We start from the raw sequence: 22,817 nt of genomic DNA on the forward strand, positions 1-22,817 counted from the left end.
GTGCTGACAAGGAGCGTGGACCTTCTGCAGTTTCTATGATAAAAGGAGGAAACTAAAGGCATGTTTGATTTTGTTTAACTTCTGAAAAAGATCCCACAGACAGTGAATGTCAACTTAGCTCAAGCTCTTCTTAAAATGTCAGAGACCTGAAGGCCTCAGGGAGAGGAAGTATCCTAGAAGAGGCAGTGGAGCTGATCTTAGTTTGTTTTCTTCATTCAGTAGCAAGGGCAGAACTTTCATGGACAAGGTGGATAGCCCACTGAGCAGCCACCAAGGTGTGTCTTGGTATGTTGTATATTATAGGATGAAATAGAAATGTAAAAGTCTTGTTTATAGTTAAAGTTAGATGAAAAATAGAAAAACAACTTTACAATAAAATTAAAGTGTTTATGTTTCATAGGACTCAGAACAGAATATTTGTAAATTTAAAAAATTGTGAAAATTTTGGAATTTATTTTGAACGTTTCCATTTTTCCCATCTTACCACTGAGTGCACTAACATTAACATTGTCCAGGATTATTTTTTCCACATTTTCATTTTTTTCTTTTGTCATATTGTAACTTTTCAAAATTTGGAGAAGCATTGAAAAGCTAGAACGGCACATTTAGCTATATTTTTCCTTTTGCAGCTTTTTAGATTTTCCAAAGTTGAGGAAGTTTTGAAAAGCTAGAGAGTTGTAAAAGGAAAGGATGGAGGGTCAAGAGGGAAAGAAGAAAATGAAAGTGAGGGGGAACCCTATACGTATAATTCATTCAATTGCATTCAGTGTCAAAAAGGAATAAGAACATTGGAAAATGGGGGAAAAGGGAAAAATAAAATGTTTCATGAAAACAAGATTGAAAAAGAGTAACAAAAATTCCAACCAACTGTACTTAATCTTGAGAAGTGGGGATATCTCCCAGAATAGCATCCTTTGGCGATTGCTTTTATCTTATCAGGGAGTTAAGTTCATTCAAATCATTTTCTCCTTATTGAGCTTGCCTGGCTTTTGGTTTCATTACAAATCCAAAAATAACTGTTGTCTGCAAAGCTTTTGGGCAAATAGGGGCAGAGTTTCACAAATTCTCCCTCCTTCCCCTCAGATTCCAGGGAAGGACTTCATATTCTCTGTGAAACCTTGAGAAACAAAAGCCAGATTTTTCATAGTTTCAGTCCAGAATGTTTTTCCTTTTGGAGTTGTTGGTTCATTTAGGCTCAAAGTGAAAAAAGTCAAGGAGCGTAAAACAGGGTAAGACAAAATTAAAAGAAAAGTATGTTAACCACCTTGCAAATAGGAACCAATGAATTCCACACAACTTTACTCTCTTTGCTTCCAATTCCAATGCCAGTGTCTCCTGCTCTTGTCTCATCTCTATTCTGCTACCAGGTCTCTCTTTGCCGCCAGGCTCTTGGCTATAACTGTAGGCTAAACAGAGTAATTCTCTGCCCCCACCAGGTCTTCTATATCAGATGCCACGTACCCTTCCAGCTTATTCATTCCTTGCTCATTTTCTGTCAGTCATCACAACTTCTCTGCAGTAGCTCCTGCACACTGCAAAATATTCTCCCATTTAACCCCACCCTAGCTTTCAGATCTGCTAGGTTATCAAGATATCAGATCCCCATCTTTGCTCTGTACCCTTCATGGCCCACTTAATTGGCATTCATAGGTGCTACCACAAAGGAAATAATAAATAAATCCTAATAGTCATCTTCTCCTTTCTGTCCTCCTTTTCTATATCCTGTTTGGTCTCCTTCATTCCCCCAAAGTCTTCCCTGTAACCACACTTCATTAATATTGTCAAGATGGCTTGATGCCACCTCACTCATCTGTCCAGCCTGCTCCATCCACTATTTTGAACACTCCTGCTTACCCAATTCATAGAATGAAAGGGTAGTGGACAAAGTGGCTATTTAAATTCTCTCCTTCACAGCTTGTTTTAAAAGAATAGCATGTATAATGGAATGCACTCAAAAGATTGAATCATATCAGAACATCTGTGAAACCTTAATGTCAAATGTGTTAACTTTCAGCACTGTATATTGAATCTTTATTTTACATGATATTCTGTTGTGATGGGGGATGTTAATCAAATATAATCAGAATTGTAGAGAAATATTTTAAAAATATTTTACTGGCTGGAATGTGCAAACAAAGAATATAATTTACATACGATCACAGAAATATAAACGTAATGTATGTGGTTATGTAGCTGTTCATCAAAATTAACTGTTAGAAATGAGATTTTTTTTCCTGCTATAATACCATTGTATAAAACATGATTTTAATGCTAGCAAGCTTTTAAATCACTTCATTATACTACTTTTTTATATTATTCCCATATTATATCACATGGCCATGTTTTTCCCTTCATTTTCAGGGAAATTCAGTTTTCTTTTCAAACAGAAGGCTTTATTATGGAGTTACACCATCTCTAAGGAAGGGGAAGAATGCACCTGTACTACCCCAGAATCAGATTACAGAATGAGTTGTAACTAAAAGTTCTAGGTTCCCCAGGGATGGAAAATAATCTGGGCCAGCCCTTCACCTGGCATAAATTACTTCCTCTCCTCAGGAGCTCAGTTGCACAGGCCAGCTAGTTTTCACTCTTGAAGGAAGCATATCGTATGAAAGAGCTCTAGAAGCAGACAGGCAGGAGGGTGAGTGGCTAGGAAGACTGAAAAGGCCAAAGGCATTGTTAAGAGTGACTGGCAACAGAAGAATCTGAAGAGTTTCAGGAAGTATTGTGTCAGAGATAATAAGCGATAAAGCACATAGGAACATCACCAAAGAGCCTGAAATTGCATGGAAACCTGCTAAAGCTATGTGAGTAGCCACAAGAGCTATTGAATGCAAACTAATGTGTTTGTCATGTAGAACTTAATTTTAAAACCCAGTTCCTCAGCAAGGAGGAACACAGGAAGATTATGTCTGAACAAAACATCCAGATGTGGCAGGGCAAATTCTTACAAACTGGGCTACACTGTAGAACAACCTATATGCATAAGGATTCCCCTTATTAGCCTGTACAGACTACCCACTTCCTAGGTTTATAGTGGGGGATTGAGCGTAGGTCTACAACTGCCCCTCTCATACAGGTAAGCAAGGAGTGGGAAGGCCAGCTTTAATCCATTTATTAAATTCCATGCTTCCATGGGAGTAGCACATTCCAAAGTTAATGCCAGTATCACTTCCTTGCTGCCTTATCACATCACTGACTCTAGGTTCTTCGTAGCTATTGAATTACTCAGACAGGAATACCTAGACCACAGTGAATTGCACAGAAACCGGTCACTAAAGACTACTCTGCCTTAGGCCTGGTCTTCACTGCTTAAAAATAAAACAAAACATTTTTTTTAAACTCTAGGTAACTAATGCGCACGAGCTATCGCAAAGTAAAAGCAAAGTGCATGGTCTACACCAGTGTTTCTCAAATAGTGTTCCGCGGAACCCGTTGAAGGGTTCTGCGAAAAAGCGGAACCGCGCCACCGAAATCAACACAAATCGCGCGCCGCCAAACAGCCGTGAGCGCGCCACCGAACAGCAGATGGCGCCGCCGAAAAGCCGTGAGCGCGCCGCCGAACAGCAGATGGCGCCGCCGAACCGATGTGAACGCACTGCCAAACAGCTGATCGCGCCGCCGAAAACTGCTTACAGACCGCGCTGCCGAAACCAGCCTACACCGCACCGCCGAAAAGGGGAAGATTTCCTGGACTTGTCAGAGGAGAGTATCACATGGCAGCGCAAGGGTGCCGCGGTGAAATATAATTGAGAAACACTGGTCTACACTGTAGTTCTACCATGAGGTTAACTAGGTGAGATCAGCTCTATATCCCTATCTAGGATTGATCTTGTCTAGTTAACCTCATGGTAAAACTACAGTGCCTTGTCTGTACTGTGGTTTTACTTCAGGATAGTTCATGCATGTCAGTTTCCGTGAGGGGAAAAAATAAAACACTCATTTTTTTAAGGATGAGAACATGGCCTTAGGCTGCTTCTATGGCATAGCTGGTCTTGCCCAATATTATATGAATAAATATATTCTGTGCAGTCAGCATGTTTCACTTGAGAACTAACAGGTCATCTCAATAGAAGGTTAACCATCATTTGGGGTGTCTTATGTGGCCAGTTTACAATCTCAGTTGCGTGATACGCTATGCAACAGGTCTTGAAAATGTAGGTAATGCCCCAAAACTTGCCGATGTTTCATGACTCTGCCAGCTGTATTTAAAATAGTCCTTATTTGACCCAATAATACCTTAGAAGAAATGTTTATACTGGGGGGGAGGAAAGCTTCTAACCAATATCAATTCAGACAAAAGATGAACTATAAATGGCAGAAGTTATTATGAAGCAGCTTATCTTTATGACAATAGTCTTTATTTTTCTTTTGACTTAACTAAAACATCTTAATACCGTGATAAAAGAATAGTGAATCTTTATAAATATATTCATTTCAGGAGACTTAATTATACTGAGTAAATGAGCAAAGTGGCAAATGAATTATATTACTGGGTAAATGAATTATATTGAGAGACTTATAATGAATACATTATTAAAGTGGTTCAATGAATTGCAGTGAATAACCACAAACAGTGGTTAAAATTAAGTGCTTCCATTTCTGCCAGTTTAACTATTTTGCTTTCCATCATGTGCTGAACCTTTATTAGAGATCTGATTAAAAAATATAGTTTCTCAGGTTCACATACTTTATTTGATGTTATGTTTTCTTGGAAAATAATGTGATTTTTATATCCTGCAGAGGATTTTTGTAGGCCATCCATTATTTGGGAACACACCATAAATGTGGCTTGGAATTTGCAGTGTAATGAGTACTGAAACAATATTTTTGACTAGGTTCTCAGGTGAGATCCACATCTCTCTCACCAAAAAGTGAAACCTTTTAGTACTTTCAAACAACAGCAACTCCAGCCTCCATTCTGGATAAGCTCAAGTTCCCAAAGGTGCATTGGGATAGTTACCATATCAGTCAGAGATCAGTATTTGTGATATTTCAGTAAATCCTCAAAATATAACTCTTTAAAATTATTAATGTAAATTATACATCATCTTCATCTCAAAAACGAGATGCTGGGTAGTTTACCTAGAACACAGGGCAAAAACACACCAGCAATACCCCATGTACTAGATACTCCCCATTCTATGTTCTATCTGACTGGTGGCAGAAGAGAATGACATGAAAGGATTATTTTCATTATATCATGTATAAGCAAACAAAGGGATTAAACCTATTTATAAAGTGGTGAGGTGGCCTTGCATTTGTATTTTTATCCTTCTGAGTTGTTTTGTAAATACATATAAATCATGTATTGAGGTATTTGCTGTAAATTTACTCAAGAAATTTAGAGTTGAGTCCATGATGCCAAACAAATAGTCTTCATTTGAGTAGTTTAAAACCAATTCTGATCCCTCCCCACACCTCCCCCCAGTTTATTATACCAACTTTTAATTCTTACTTAGACTTTCATCCACTTGCTTAAAATGAACTGAACATGGCTCACTTAGTCTCACTGTAAGAGTGTTTAAGACAATCTCATCTGGTGTTGCTCTCATGCCAAAGAGCCAGAGGAAAGAAGTGTAGCAGGAAAAGCAGCAAACAGGAGTGAGTAAGAATAAATAATTTAAAGTAGGCTTTTACTTCAAATTATACTTTCTTCTAGCTCTTCAACATATAAAATGATAAAGGTCAAACAAACTTAGGTACCCTTACACTTCTACATTAAGGGGGTTTAGAAAGGGCTAAGGATGTTGTAAAACAAAACATTTTAATCTCAGGAGATGTCCATCTTGATCTGGGCAGGCAAAGTGAGTCAGATAGCAGACAAAAAATGTGGCTAAAGACCCTCCTATGACATTTTACATTCTAGCAATTCAAAGTAGCATGCAGCAGTGGCTCTCAACCTTTCGGGACTACTGTACCCCTTTCAGGAATCTGATTTGTCTTGCATACCTACAAGTTTCACCTTACTTAAAAACTACTTGCTTACAGAATCTGATATAAAAAAAAAAAGTGAGATTACACGAAATGCTTCAGGCTCTAAAAAACTCTTAGGAAAAGTCCTTCTAATTCCCTAACTTCTGAGGCTCAATAATTTTCTACATCACTAAATAAATAAAAATAAGAGGCGTAAAGTTGAAATCTAGTCAATTTATTAAAAAAAAAAAAAACAAGTTAAAGGTAATTTCAGGTATTATACCTGCCAATCTTTGCATCTTAGCCAATAACTTTTTCTTTTTTTCCTCTTTTCTGGGCAGTGTCTGGAACTTTAAGAACTCAAAGGATTATTTAAATCCGTTATATTTCCTCACCTGTAGTACTATGTTCTGTTCTGGTCATCCCATTTCCAAAAGGATATACAAAATAATAGAGGGGGTTCAGAGACAGGCAACAAGAATGATTAATGGGCATAGAACAGCCTCCTTATGAAGAGAGGTTTAAAGAGTATGTTTAGCTTTAGAGAGGAGATCAGAGTGGACATGATATACAAAATGAACAATACAGTTAAGTAATGGTGGGCAATTCTATTAATCCCTTCCCAAAATAAAAGAACCAGTGGATAGTCAATTAAATGAAAATGAAAGAAAGGAAGTTATGATGCTCCCTAAGAGTACTCAGGGTTGTGTGGTACCTCACATGTAACTGCCCTTAGCAGGAAGAAGTCTTGTCTGTGCCTGCTGTGGATCAGCTCCCTCATACCACCAGCCTCTGGCAACACAAGCACTGCTTTCCAGGCTTCCACGGGCCTCGTTCTCTGTACGGATAACAAGAGGTACACACCAGCCCCCAAGGCCTCAGTTCATTTCCTGCAGCATCCAGCCTTGTATCCACTGATCACGCAGAGAATTACCAGGCCTTCTGTTCCTAAAGGAGCAGTAAACCCTAGTTTGTAAGATTCAACTCAGGATCATCACTTTGCTTAACATCACAGCACTGTGATGATAAGCTTATTCTTTTCATTATAAATATATCTAAGAACAGAGATTCTAGTAATAGTGAGTAAGAATTTTGGAAACAAAAACGGTTACTTATAAACCAGAATTCTAATGTTCTTGCAAGACACTAAATTTAAACAGGCTAATCTCCTCTCTAAAGAACTTTATGTCACCCAAAGCCCTCTCCAGCATTTTCAACCAGGCCTGGTTGAGACCCCTTTTTCCTGAAGTAAATTCACTGTCCTTTTACTTCCCCAGTGAAAGGTGTCCAGGCATCTCCTGTGTCTCCCAAATAAGTAAAGCAAACTTTTGATGTACAATTTCACATAGGGATCCCCCATCCCATGCTTTTTTTCCTCATTATTTTCTTTCTGAAGTCTCCACAAACCTTCATTTGCACTCAGTAAAGACATGTGACAGGAGACCTAGTGTGAATGTACATGTGAACAGATAGCTAAGCATCTCTTTTCTCACAAAACCTGCTTTTCATCTTTGCTGGTGACCAGTCCCTAGACACAGACTTTAAGAACATATTTCCAGTATAAATTGATAACTCCTTACATAGTACCTATATATATGTTTCACAATGATATTGATGACCAGCATGACACAGGCTTATATTCAAAATCTCACATAACATATTTTTGGTGAGCTAGAATATGAATACCAAGTCAGGAGATTGCCGTTATCCACATCCCCCTCTCCCCCGCCCTGTGCTCCTTGCCAGTTGGCACTGAGAGGTTCATGGCTCACAGAAATTTATAATCATCCATTGGCACATTACTGGTGATTGTTACTATTGTATGTATATTTAGAAATCTTCGGCTCAAGGATAATGCATACCAGAGTCTTGCTAGATGCCTGTTCCATTAGTTTAATAGTTTACTACTTGTTCAGAGACTGTTTTTAATCCCAGCAGTAATTTATCCCCATAAAAATGTACTAATTGTGTGTCTGACAGGCTCTCAGAGGAATGAGCAATTTCTTGATGGCACTTACTGATCTTTAAGACCTACAAACTTTTAGTCTCTTGAAAAGACACTAAGATTGAGGTTTTCACTCCAATGTGTACTTCAGCACATTTACTATACTTAAAAATAAAATGTAAAAAAATAAATAAATAAATCAGATCAAATAAAGAACCCGGGTCTGAGGCCAGATATTCACTTTGTGTAAATTGATGTAGCTCCATTAAAAACATGGAGCTAGTGATTTACACCAGCTGAGGATAGCCAGCACATTGCTGCAGCAGTGAGTTGGTGAACGTCCCTCAGGCCCCCAGTGAAAGAACACAGGGGACACTCAGATATGACCTGCTCCATCATTTGTGACTAGTGACACAGTCGCGTACAAGTGTTTGCCTCATTTTCCATTTAAAGAGATTTTCCACATCTCCCATGAGATGTCCCGATGCGATTCCATCTGCACCAGTCTTTCTTACTGGAATCAAAACCCAGTGGGTTCATCAAAACGATGAACTGTTTCTTTTGAGCAGTCAAAACGCTCCATATGGCTCTCCATTGAGCCTCAGCATTGAAGTTGAGTGTAAGGGTCTTGATGCGATTCCATAGAGGGTTGCGGGATTTTAATCATGTCTTTGGTGGGTGCTGCAGGTCATTGTGCAACAGGAGCCTGGTGTTTGCATTGATGTGATTAAGAAAGTGAAATGTCTGGACAGCTTTTCTAATCGGTGGTTGCTGGAAGTGCAATAGGACCAGAATCCAGTCAACTGGCGTCGATTTGAGCATCCCTGATATTATGTGCATAGCATTATTGAGTTGAGTACAAAGGAGTTTAGTGTGACTGCTGAGAGACCGCACTGGCACACAATATTTAGCCACAGAGTGTACTAAGGCAATTATTACAGTGCTTAAATGAAAGTTTCACCAGTTTATTACATCTTTAGCAAACTATTTTGTACCACTCAAGGCTTGAATCAGGAGAATATGTATATCTGATTCCATACTAAAGAAGCCCTGTGAAAGGCAGCTGAACTCACATAGGCCTTTGAGTTGAAAGGCGGAATTACTGATACACAACTGCGTTCCCCAGAGTATGGGTCCTTTCACATATTTAGCTGCTCAATTCAAAGGTAAACAAATTAGCTATGATGAGCTCAAGTTGAAAATTTCAGACCTGGAGTCAGATTACAGATACAGATTACCCAAAGCTCATATTCAGGGGACCAGTTCACATATTATATTAATAGGCCTAATCCACAACATTTATATCTGGCTCCTGTGTAAATGTGAATGTTTCTGAAGTTCAAGGGGGTTTAAGATCTAGCATTCCCATCTCAGCCTATCTTCAGCTGTATATATTTCTGCGCGACAGTGAAAGTCTTATACCCTGATAGTTGTTTGTAGTCACCACACAAAGGGCCAGAAACACTACTGACTCTGTAAGATCAACACACTCCTCCAGAACACTATTCTCTAAAAATATCAACACATGCAGTCAGATTTCTTTGAAATTAGGTATGTCTCAGGATGATTCAGGGTAGGATTCATGAACCAAATTTGGGGTCAGTTGAGTTAGGTTGTAGAAATAAGCCATGGAAAAAGTAGGTGGGTTCTTTTACTGGTGCAGTGCTAGAGGTCAAGCAACGGACATGATCTAGGTCAAACTGGCCTCAGTCTGTTGAGTTTTACCCAAAGTAGCATATGGCATCCACTAAATATTGGGAGGGCCCATGTTGAAAAATGATATGTTAGAAAATGTACATTTTTGCAGTGTGCAGGTAGAAACAAAAACGGCTGGAGGTTTTCCATTCCCACCATTGTTTCAAATGCTTTAAAGCTTATTTCTTGTAAGTGCTTTCAAGTCCTAATGGTTACTGTAATTGCCCTGGCATTTGGTGTGCTTCAGAGAGCACAGAGTAGCATCCGTGATCCAACTATGGGGCAATTTGACGAGAGGTACCCCGCTTACAGTCCTCTCTCTGGGTGGGGGGAAGTGTTGTCTTCTGCCTTTTTCCATTACATGAGAGATACTAATTACTGGATCAATCACAGACCTCACTGAGATGGATGGCTGTGAACTCCCCCTTCAGTTCATATATCTAAGGTTAAGTTAATCACAAGCCCCCACCCAAGACAAAAGGAGTTTTTCTACTTAGTGGCTGGAGTTTGTTATCATTTTTAAATCACCCACATGATTCTATTTAACACAGGAGAAGAAAAATGCTGCCTATACTACTTTTCCTCTACCTTCTGCAAGAAATCCCTTAACACAACACAGAATCACATTGGTCTTGACACTAATAGATGCTGGAAGTTCCAGATCCTGGCATACACTCAGACTTAGCCAACTTCCCAGAAAGAATACCACATGGTTACAACAGTAAGAACCACTTCACAGCCTTTTGCAATTCTCTCATACTTACTCACAGGATCCCATCTCTACCTACACTTTCCCATAAACATCATTAAAGCATTAAATTAATACACCATCCCACTGCTAACAATATTCTTTGTAATAAAAGCCCTTGGCCTGCTACTGACATAACCTACACAATTCTGCATTGAAGTGATGAATACTGCATCCTGAAGATACACAGCCAGCTCTTTCTTTATCTCACTCACCTGAGAGAGTAGAAAACAGATCTCCACATATCATAATCACAGCCCTGTCACATTCCTCAAAGTAATTCACACAGGTCCTCATATCACAAACACACCTTCATCAAACAGGCCCAACCAATGCCTCCACCATTTAGTGTAGGTACATCAAACACACAGACTTCACCTGGAGTGTATGCAAATAGTTCCTGTTGTCTACTGGAAGTTCCAGGGGAACAGAGGGAAAGTGGAATCAACAACTCCCACAACCCTTTAAAAGTGTTAAAGGGAATCCTTTGTGTGTAACAAGGCATCATCCCACTGCAATCAGAGGATAGCTAATGAGCTCTACTTGGCTCAACCAGTACTAAATAGGCATACCTGCAGAGCCTGCTCCACTTAAAGGAAGCAAGCTGAAGAGGCAGAACTTGTCACAGGCAGAGATGGCAATCAGGAGGAAAGGCGCTGTGCCTGAGTCTTGCAAATGAGTTGCTAAAAAGGAAGACTACTTGTAAACCTACACTGCCAGTGAGTACTCACCAGACCAGGCACAAGCCAGTCACTGCAGAGAGGGATAGAAAATAACTCTGATGTTGGGTTCAGCTATTCTTGATCACATAAACAAGCCAGACATACTCTAGACATACTCCTAAACAAAAACCCAGACTGAATGTCCACTTAATTGGAAGATCCCTAGACCTATGAATCTCCAAAGACTGGAATAAGGTTCCCAAAGGGGGAAATCAACTTTAGAAGGGAAAGAGCCTCTAAGAATGCTCAAGTGGGATCTGGTAAAAGTCCAGCCTGTCACACTGTGGGTGAAAGTGAAGGGGTTGTAAAAGAAGGCAAAGAGCTTGTCCATTTCAGTCATTGAAATGTTTTCTATTGAAAAAGTTAATTTTTTTCTATTTTTGATAGAAAAAATCAATTTACCCTGGCAGAGTAAAGGTATGTGTGGGCATAATGTGGAATTGATGAATGAGGGTAGAGTAAAGACTGCATAGGCTAATTTAACTGTGTGTTTCCTGGTTTTCATTAGGTTTTTTTTTTTGGCTCAGCTCAGTGTTTTGCAAGGGGATGACATGCCACCACGCAACCTCCACCCTGCATTAACATAGTTTTTGCCAATGAATACTCTACAAAAATGTCTGCCTTCATCCAAGAGATGTTCCAAAATGCTTTACTTTATATCGACAGGAATTACTAAAACTATCATTAATATGCACCCCCATCTGATGTGGAATGTCAGCTATGTACAAGTAAACACCACTACACAAAAGTTAGATAGGAATACCTCTGTCAACTGAAAACAGCTAGACAGAATGTAATTGACTATTTGGAAATTATCCAAGAAATCAAAGTTAAAAATGCCTCTAATCTTGCAAAAATGTTATTGACTCTTTAATGGCTAAAAAGACCTTGATTTTTACATCCTATCCAAAAGACAGCATTTCTAGCAGCACATTGCCACATTAACAGCATGTTAAAACATTCATTCAATATTGACTTGGAAGAAAGAACATCCCCTCTTGAATTGCCAACACCACTTCTTCCAACAACCTAGATTCTGAGTTGAGCTTGTAGGTCTAATATCACTGGGAGTTTTACTACTGATTTCAATGGAAGCAGAATCCAGATTTACTGATCAGGTCCTATCCTTCTTAGTTTCCAATATGGTGGGAAAAAATGACAACTTATTGTGGTAGAGCTTCAGCCAGAGATTCCAGCTCACAAACTGTCTTTTATGACTATAATCAAAATAAATGTGCAAAGGGAGGATTTTTTTTTTTTCGTAAAGCAGTTGAGTAGAAAACAGAAGTAAAAGTGAATAAAAACTGTGTAGAAAGCTACAAACACCTAAGTTTCCCTCTACCTCTCTACACAGGCCATCTCTATGCCTTTATTTCTGTCCACATATTGCCATCATGCAGTAGAAACTAGACCAAATACTTATTAATTTTAACCCATGAAATTTGGGGAATCCATTGGGACTACTGTGACATTTTCATATTGCACAGTTAGCAGTTGAATATAAACTACAAAAGCCTTTCATTTTGGGCAGTAAAGAGGTATTCCTCTATCATGGTCAGTCTTGATTTACAAAGCTAATAATGAATGGAGTGGCTACAAAGTGATTAATAGCTACCTAGCAGCTATTTGTTCAGCTTACACTGGCTGTGATTTGAGATTTCTGATTATACTATAAATACCCAAATTTGAACCTCTTAGCTATTATGCTATCACTACATCAAGCACACAGATGGCAATAACAATTTCTAAGTTGATTGCCAAGAGAAAATATATATATGTAAGTTTAGAGGTAGAAAATCCTGAAAACTTTTTTTTACCCTGTGCATGAAAAATGTGTCAGATAGAGGACATGTGTCCAGGGTAGTCAATCAAAAGGACATACAGGAAGGCAGCACCTCTACCTTCCCCATACTGCTCCATCAATATGTCCCAATCCTGACCTGGAAAAATATATTTCAGGCCCTTTGGCATTTTAGACTGGTAGCAAGGGTGCCAATTAGTGCCAATTTTCATTGTATTTGTAATATGGACCTGTGTGCTGGGAACTGGGCTGAGACTATCAAATTAATTTTACAAAGAGCATTTAACCATCAGGTGGTAATAACTTTTAGTCACCAATGAATTGGCGCTGGCTTTGAATAAGAAAGCTGGAGATGGAAGGCTTTGAATTCCATTGACAATAGCCTGAAATATTCAGACCTTCATACTAACATTTGATGATGGGGTAGGGAAGTTGTACAGAATTTAGGCTTTAAAAGAAGAGAGGAAAAACACTTGTTCATTTCAATCTCAAAGCTTTTCAAGCAAAGTAGGACAAAATGGTGTTTTAAAGTGACTGCTGTAAATGCTCTACCTTCTAAGATAGAAAGTGAAATCAATGGCTTCTGCAATTCACAGGAAATAAAAAGTCAATCACTGACAACTCACTAAGCATTAACATGCATCATGCACATAGTATTTTGCACTATTCAACTATTAGGAAGATCTTTTAGGCTAATGCTTTCCACCCAAAGCCAAGCAAGTGCCATTTAGATTTTACTAAACAAATACTTTCACACTTCTCATGAATGTGTGCAAATAGCACAAAGGACCTGTACAGACGATTTTTTACCCATTTTACAGCATTTCTGTTTTTTTTAGGGCAGGTTGGCCAGATCATTCTAGAATTATTTTATGGCAGGACTACACAGCTGCTACTTTCTTTTTTACTGTACAATTTGTTGTCAAATGCTTTGAAAACTCAAGCATCATAAATAATCCAATCCATGTGGATTAAGATAAAACCAAATCTTTCAATAACCACATCATTTAGAAGACTCTTGTTTATTTCCAGTGTATGATCAGACTTCTGATAAATAACTCTCTGAAGCAATGTCATACCTTGTAACTCTTGAGTAGCAAGCTGTCAACAGATTTGCAACTACAAAATTACATGATACCATACTTAACAAGACATCTTTCCTGATTAGGTGCTTCTTCACAGTCAGCCTTCTTGTATGCTGTTGAAGTTTTTGTTCTGACAAGAATGTTCAAATTGCTTTTAATATGATTGGGAACCAAGGTGAAGTACTATAACTCACTTTTAGAAGAGGGATTAGTATAGCAATTTGTTCAGCTGAAGCATAATGAACTGCATTTTTGGCAGCTGAAACTTGTAAAACTACTGTTCCTTAAAAAATGTCTTGTGAAGCAACAGAGGCAGACAATTTCCTCTGGTTTCCATTAGGGATGAGTGAGCACCTATAAAGTTGAGAGATTCAGTTCAGATAAGCACCCATATGTTCAGATGGTGGTTCAAACCTTGTCTGAAGCACGTGTCTGCAAAATCCAGGCTGAAGCTGCATGAGAAAAAAAATTATTTAAGAAGGTTTATGGAACTTTGCTGTTTAGGGTCAGGCCAGATATACAGCAGGAATGGCCTTCCTTGATAGATTTGAGCTGTAGAGTTTTATTCTTCTTCAAGGAAAATAAAGTTATTCAAACATTTTCTAATCTCTAAAAAGTTCAGTTCACATTCAATTTGAGTCCTGGACAAAAGTTCAGGGTTTTTGTTTGTTTGTTTGTTTTAGGTAGCTTTCTGAACAGGTTCACCGATGTTTAATCTTTTAAGAGGTCACATGCCATGGCTCATTGCAAATCAAACAAAAATATTGAAAATTGGGAGTACGCTGAAATGAAACTTCCAAAAGGCATTTACTAGATTGAGCTGGTTTATGGAACATTGTAAAACCTTTGATAATGAACAGATTTGTGATTAATATAAATATTTAAGCAATCTTGAGAATGAGTGAACTATTTTGTTCATTTGAGAATAACACATTTCAAACATTAGTGCCATTTCTTTTCCAGAGCCAGAAAATCCTTTTTTTTTTTTTTTTTAAAAGAACCCTCTTGCTTACTCTTCATATACTTGCCTATAAATCTCCTTTCAGAAAGCTCTTTGCTAAGGAAAATGAAGCGCTTCTTTTTATGGGCTCAGAAAGTATTGGGGATAGATGGACGGAAGGTTGTGTATGTAGGTTCTTTTTGCTGAATGCTCTCTGTTCCTACTTTCCATGTCTAACAAAAGAATTAACTAAGGCTTCATTATCCATACAAGTTGATATTTGTGTACAAGAGAGTACAACACTTCAATTACATCTCAAATGACATTTTTCTTAAATTGTATAGATTTAAGTTCTTTAGTCCCTTATTATAACCTCTTTACTTTAATGCCAAGATCAATAAGGCTGACCTTCTCTGCACTGTTTTTAAAGTGCCAAAATCTTGTTTTGCTGAAGAATTATTCTTGAAACTAGATGGGCAGATAATGCAAAGTTTCAAGTATATGGGTTCCAGAATCCAGAAAAATGGAAGACAGAATTAGAACTAGGGTAATGAATGCCTGGCTCAAATGAAGAGAGAGAAGTGGTGTAGCATGTAACAGAAAGATACCAGTAAGATTAAAATGGAAAGTCTATAAAACGGTGTTCCATCCAGTTTTAATGTATGGTGCTGAACGTTGGGCAACAAAGAAGAAACTTGAGCAAATTATCTGTTCCACAGAAATGCAAATGTTGATATGGATGATGGCGTAAACAAGAAATACCAGGTAAGGATTGCATGTGAGAGAGACATGTTCAGAGTAACTCCCATGAATGAAAAAATGAGGGAGTGCAGGCTCAGATGGCACGGACATGTAAAGTGTAGTCCTGACAGCTGTGTGAGTAAGAGTCCAACATATCAAGATGGAAGGAAAAAAGAGAGAGGCTGACCCAAGAAGAAGTGGTGGAATGACATAAAGGAAGAAATGTTAGCATATGGTGTGATGGATGATATGGCATTGAACCAAGCACTTTGGTGGAAGAGCACTTGCACAGCAGATCCCATTGGATGGGATTAATGCAAGAAAGAAGAATATCCCTCCACCCTCCCCAGTGCACTGATTAAAAGTGGGAACCCTTTAAATGGGCGTTGTGTAATGTCAGCCTGACTTCCTTCGATTTGTATTAGTCTGCTCTCCCCGGGTGTCTGAACATTGTCCTTGTTTTTCATACATTTTTTTGTTTGCTTTGTAGACACTGGAGGTGTTTAAAAATAGCTCAAGGTAATTTAAAAAAAAATTCAGGCCCAGTGATGGAAACACAGCCCTTTCCATTTTGCATTTCCCATTTTTAAAATTACACTTGCCATTAACTATACATTTTCAAATATTGTGCAGGAGATGAAGATGCAAATACTGGTAATTGCCTTTGTCTTTGCAACTCCTTATATAGGAAATGTCCTCCCTGAAAGTGATGAACAGGACTGTGCCTAAAACAGACGATTGTAATCCAGTAGAATTTATACTGCCAGGTACTTTTTATGTACCTCTACTCAAGTTATATCATTAGCAAGCATACTTCATCATAGTGTCATCTCCATGTGTTCTCTGCTAAAACACCAATGAACAGAGTACAGATGATCCAGAGCTGTTGTGGCAAGACTGTGCAAGAAGTTTTTTTTTGTTTTTTTTTGTTTTTTGGTAGGTAAGTATTACAAGCCACATTGGTTCTGGCACATATATCTTTTTCAGTGCACCTTGCGTGGAGAGGTTCGGGTGGATTTATATACTACATCCCACCCCCCATTGATGTTTGTGGGCTACCAGGACTAATCTTACTTGTGTCAGTGACTAGTATCTTCCATGGAGCCACTCCATAGGTCAGGTATGTTAAAACGTATCATGCTCCAGACCTGACCTCAGCATGCCTCTATGCCTATAATGGGGGGAGGAGGGAATCCTCAGTTGGTGTTCTAAGGGCAGCTTTTAGTTCCCTTTGCATCACTGCAGAGTGGCAGAGCTAATAGGCCTTTAGATGTATGGGTGGTACCTTTTCAAGCCAAAATTGAAAGTGCTCTGAACAAGGACCCATTGCTGTCCCTGCCACTCCCAGCTCCACCACTGCTCAAAACATGGCTTATCAGGGGCTGAAGAGCTGGCCTTATGTTATGACTGAAGAGTATTTTCCTAACATGTATAATCCATGAAATACTAGGCATCAAATACAAGCTACTTTTCTAAGGCAACATCAAGGAAAATAATTTTTTTTTCCTGTTTCTTTGACCACATTTGTCCCCTTTTTAAGTGTCTGTATCAGCTTCCCATTATCTTCCACATAAAATTTCAAACTTCTCCCTCTCCCATTCTCAGAGGCCAAATCTCTGCTCCTGCTTCACGCTCTGATCTCCCCTCCTATCTCTTATGCTCAGAAAAGCTTCCTGCTTAGCTCACTGTATATGGCAAGAATTCTTCTTCAAAGAAGTCATCTGCTCTATGAAGTATTCCTGCTGAGACAATCACATGCTGTTCTCTTGTTTGTTCTGTATGTAATAAACAATTTATACAATTAAATAATAAAAATAAAAGTCAAACTTTTTCAAATAGTTAAAGTTGTAAAGACAGCTTAATTCAAAACAATAGTAAGACATTAAATCCCTCCAAAATTGCATGTGATAGTGAGGAAATCCATAGTTAAAATTGCATGCAATCTTAACTTCCCTGACCCCCATATCCATGTCCTTCAACTCTAACTTTCCCCAAAGAGCCATATGAGTAAACAGACATACCAAAATTACTACATAAAAGATGCCTATCTTAAGCATTAGATGCCCTAAGAAGTGATTAATGATGGGGTTTTCTAAAAAGCACCTGAGTGATTTGGGAAACAAGTCCCACTAAAGTAATTGGATTACGGTAGCATAAACGAGAACAATCAGACATGAGGTGGAGTATACACACATCATGCAAAGACAGCCAGGGAAGGAATTGATTATCTTCTCATGAAACCAGACAGAAGGCCTGACCTGGGCTGAAGAAGCTGCTTAGCCAGCCCCCTGGCTCCAGGCAGACTGAGATGTAAAGAAGAGGGGGGAAATTGTGAGGGAGAATTTAGAGGGAAGTGTTATGTTGACCAATGGAGGGAGACTGTGGAGTTAGGGACCTTCCGTGTTACCACAGTCAAAAATTTAAAAATCATAAGACCCTGCCCCCTAAATCATGAGATTTTAAAAATATTTTGTTTTCTTTTTATTTTTCTTCTGATTTTTGAGCTTTTTAGAGTACCTATTTTCAAGCTTTTCTCTGCAATCAAATTTCTTCTTTTTTTTTTTATTTTTTAAATGACAGCTGAGATGAAACTGGGAACAAACCTATGAAATCTGTAACAAAAAAATACAAACCATCAAGGTTGTTTTTCAGGAGTGGCATCACCACCTGGAAGGTGCATGTTTCCCAGTTCAGGTATATACAGATCACAAGAACCTGGAGTACCTGTGAACTGCAAGGGACCTCAACAAATATCAGCTCTTGTGTTTCCTGCCCCCTCACCTTCCAGATTTGATTTCACCCTGAACTATTGCCCAGGTAACTACAATGGTAAACTCAATGAACTGCCTTGCTAGGGAAAGTACCTGGACAAAAAAAATATGGGTCCTGAATCTGTTATGGTCCTGCAACCTTGCCATTTTATCAATGTGATAGTGAACAATGACTTGCTTTATTTCCTGAAGCCCCTCCTTCTCCACAATCCAATTGCAGTAAGCCTTATGTTAACTAGTATGGACTTAATTTCTCACTTAAAATTCTCTGTAATGAACTGGATTCTCATGTTTAAGGACTTCGTCTATGTCACCGATGGTGAACTAAGTCTAGAGATACTCCAGCTATACCATGACTCACCCTATGCCAGCCACTTCAGCTGTTGGAAAACATGGAAGTTGGTCTCTTGATATTTCTCCAACTATCTAGAGCAATGAAAATGCACCCAGTATTCTGTCTTCTTGCTGAAAATGCTCATTAATTCCTTCCCAAGATCAGTATAACCATCACCTCCACCTCTCATGATCCAGGAGCACGAGGAATACCTGGTAGAGCAGATCTTGGACTCCAAAATTATCCAAGGAAAGATCATGTATCTTGTTGATTTGGGAGGGTTATGGTCCAGCTGATCATTCATGGGAACCAGGTGAAAACCTATATGCACCCAACCTGCTTCAAGAATTCCATCAGTCACGCCCTGATAAATTTAGCCTCAAGACCTCTGGTAGTTGTCTTTATCAAGGGGTGGGTGGATAATGTAATCTGTACCTAATGAGTGCTGTTAGCTGAGTCATTCCTCAGCCTGAGCCTAATTAGAGGGCTCAATATCAATCAACCAGGACTCAATAAATCCACAGGTGCAGGTCTAACCAGATGACTCCAAGACTAGACATATAGTAGTCATTCCAGTGTGCTCATTGTTGCTACGTCACCTAAAAGTATATCCTCCACTTGGTGGTTCTGACAGACTGCTCCTGTTCCAGCTCCAACCTGTTCCTCCTTCAGCCTTGTTCCAGCCTCGTTCTTGATTCTTCTTACTCCTGACTGTGGTCCCCTGCCTGCCCAGTAGGCCTGATCATCCTCTTCTCTTTTTGATACCCATAGTCTTTACCTTCACTAGGATGTTAACTAAAGTTAAAAACACACTTTTTTTTGTAATGAAGAAAAGACTTAATACTTAGATTTGGCTTAAGCCTTGCAGCATGAGATTTAATATACCTTTCAAAAATATTTGTTTTCACTAATCATAACTCTGGATATTCCTGTGATATTGCCAATACGCTGTGAATCTTGTTAAGTTCTTAATCTCCACAGCTCCCTGAGGCAAAACAGACATTTTCCACAGAGGTGCCTCTGTCACTACCAGTATACAGATTTTGTCCAGGTGTTCGTTGTATTTTTATACCTATGAAGTTTTGGGTTCTCAGCTTATCCACAGAGGGTAGGTCAGAGTTTTCTACACTGTCCTAGGATACGTGCTTTTCTGTTAAAACAATGAGAGTCCTGTCACATCTTAAAGACTAACAAATTTATTTGGGCATAAGCTTTTGTGGGCAGAAACCCACTTAGTCAGATGCTTTTCTGTTTAACTCTTCTGCACATCTCATCTCTGCTTAACATTAATTCAGCTGAACAATAGGGCTCTGTTAACATCGCCTATTAAATTACTGTTCCTGAATTTAAATGACCATCTTAAATGGACATCCTCATTAATGTGACTAATGCATTTTATTAAAATCAGGCTCTAAATTCAGAAATATCCCTGCTATACTAGCTTCCTTGTTTCTCACTTCACCTTGTCCATTAGAGAAAAATAGCACAATCATAGTTAAAGTTCTATTTAAAATAAGTTTTCCTCATAGTCTTTTTGCACTTACATTCCAGTTTCTGAAGAACAGCAATAAAACACAGGAGGTTACTGGTCTTTTGGCAGGGTTTAGGTATCATTTTACATATAGGCATTGGAGTGAGATGGAGGGGATGGGACTCCTCCTTTTACCTATGTTTGGGAAAGACTGAAACTTCCTTGGAGAGTCTGATTGTGCCCCTGACCGACCCGTATGCATCCCCTCAATCTGCATAGTAGATAGGTTCAGCTACCTCAGTGGTCGTGTTCCATTCCATCCTCCCGCACACACTTTCTTTACGCAGGACCCCTTGAAAAGAGGGGATGGAGAGTGGGGGAGTAGAGTTCCTAGGCTAGGGACAGGACTGAGATTCATGCCCCCCCAAGCCCTCCCAGTGGCTCCACAAAAGACTCAACAGGAAATTTAATATAGCTAAAACCCATATTACATTTCTTCATCCCCATGTTCTGTGATGAGCCTTCTTTAAGGGGGGTAAGTATGAAAAGGTGAATCCCCAGCAGTGCAACAGAACAGTGCTGTCAAGCAATGGGATCAGAGCTGCTTCAGGGCACAGAACCTTTGAACCAGTGGCCCCGTGCAACAGGGAGTTGCACAGATCAGTGGAGATCTACAGAATATGGAAGCTAGCCCCAGGGCCTGTTCTGAAGGGACTGAGATCTCCTCCCTCAAACAGAATGATACAGACTAAATCCATGCAAGGCTAATTTTATTACTGATTTGTTCTACTCTACCCCTCTTGTATGGGTTTTCCTCCAGCAGGGATTAATTGGGCTCAATATCTCCCATGTGGTTTTCACTTTATTCACTAACAAAGTGGCTGTCCTATGTGCCATAAGGCCAAATCTTCTTTTGAGATGTTTAGAAAGAGGGCTCCCAGCAACAGGATCAAACTACACGAGACTAGGCTGGGGTTATCTGATGCCTTTGTATAACTGAAATGCTGATAGACCATTTAGTGCATCAATGCTAGAAGGGGCCTTTTAAAATGAATTACTGTGGAAAAAACTCATTACAATTTTGATTATTTAAGTCATAAATTTGATTCTGTTCTGTGCCTACCTTTACTGCCTTAATAATTTACTAAACAGACTGTCTAACTTGCAGGATAATATTTCCTGTACCAGCACACTGAAAAATGGTTTCTTGAAATAGACACTAGAGACAATAGCATTTTTTATAAATCAGACCAACAGTGAGATGGAACATTCCAGATTCGAATGATTCTCCCCCCTCCCCCCTCCACTCAATGTTCATTTGCCATTATTTTTTCCTTGGTCATTATTAGTGAAAACTAATATGTAATTGCATTGATTGTATTTCTTGACATACATAGATCTATCACATTTTAGAAAAATTGTTTAAATAATGTTTCAAAAGCAGAAAAAAAATACAATGGAGAAATATTTTCCAAGCAGTGTATCCTATTTCAATTATAGTGTGCTATGTAGGAGATATACAACAATCATCAATATGAATATCATGAATATATCATGTAACTAGAAACAGAACCAGGAAAATTGAATATACCATAAATCAAATTAAAATAGATGTAGCATTGCCTAGCGGTTATAGGCAGTGTTGACTAATATTTATATGCTAGCCACTACATATCATAATAAGTATTAAGCACCCACAACATTAAGCACAAATATTGAAACATTGTTATAGCCTAAACTCGTTTATACCATAATCCTGTTAATTTATCCTTAGCATTCCATAACTCCTTGCATTTACTGGAGTAATCATTTGGGATAAACAGATAGGAAATTTGTCAAAAATCAAGATACATGCATTCTATGTCTTCGTACAAACTAGGGAATACCTTCACAGATCAGTAGTTGGAATGTTATTATCCAAGAGAGAGAGAAGGAAGGAACAGAACAACAAGTTAGGGAAATGGAACAAACTGATGGGTTGGATTTTAGTAACCTGTAAATAAATACGTATCTTGTAAAACCTTGTAAATGACACCAGCTGAAATGTGTAACTTGGGGAGCACCTTCTGCATAAGATGAATGTAACATCGCTGTATGAAGCCAGCACAGTATAGAACCTCTCTCCTGTACCATATTAATAAACCTGATTGACATTGGTTGTTTGGTCTTGAGTATATATCAGAACTAACCAAAGTGTGGTCAAGCAATGGACTATAAAATGTATCAACATAGGAGATTGGGAATAAAGAAATCTATTCCCCCTCTACCATTGCTTAGTTGTATGTCATTGAGTCTTTTAACCTGCCTGTATTTCAGTTTACCCGCCTGTGGGAGAGAAATGATGATACGTAGACCACCGTGAAGCATTTTGAAAAGTGCTCTGCTCTCCTCAGATGGAACAGTAGTATTTTTTGACAAACCGAGCAATGTTTTAAAATGAAATATTTGATCAAATCTTAGTCTAATATTAAGAAGTTTAAAACATCAAAATTCCACTTTGTTCCACCTTCAAAAAAAAGCCTCTTTAAATCTTACCTATTCTGTAATTAAATTCCAATTGTGCTGATCCCTTATCACAGTTTCTATAATGTATTTTTTTATTCATGTAGGAGTCTTGATTTGAATCATTCGTCTGTCACTGCCCTCCT

General features: G+C 38.7%; 1 long non-coding RNA gene across 1 annotated transcript in view; it reads right to left on the minus strand.

Moving 5' to 3' along the window:
* The window catches only part of LOC137151916 (uncharacterized), a 28,438-nt gene extending 21,593 nt beyond the window's left edge, over positions 1-6,845 (minus strand). Inside the window, exon 1 of the long non-coding RNA XR_010919407.1 lies at positions 6,632-6,845. This is a non-coding gene — a long non-coding RNA (uncharacterized lncRNA). The remainder of the gene's footprint in view (positions 1-6,631) is intronic.
* Between the last annotated feature and the right edge of the window lie 15,972 nt (positions 6,846-22,817).

The sequence above is a fragment of the Emydura macquarii genome, unplaced genomic scaffold (assembly GCF_026122565.2).
Source record: "Emydura macquarii macquarii isolate MOO-44397 ecotype Brisbane River unplaced genomic scaffold, CSIRO-AGI_Emac_v2 contig_1119, whole genome shotgun sequence".
Lineage (NCBI taxonomy): Eukaryota > Metazoa > Chordata > Testudines > Chelidae > Emydura > Emydura macquarii.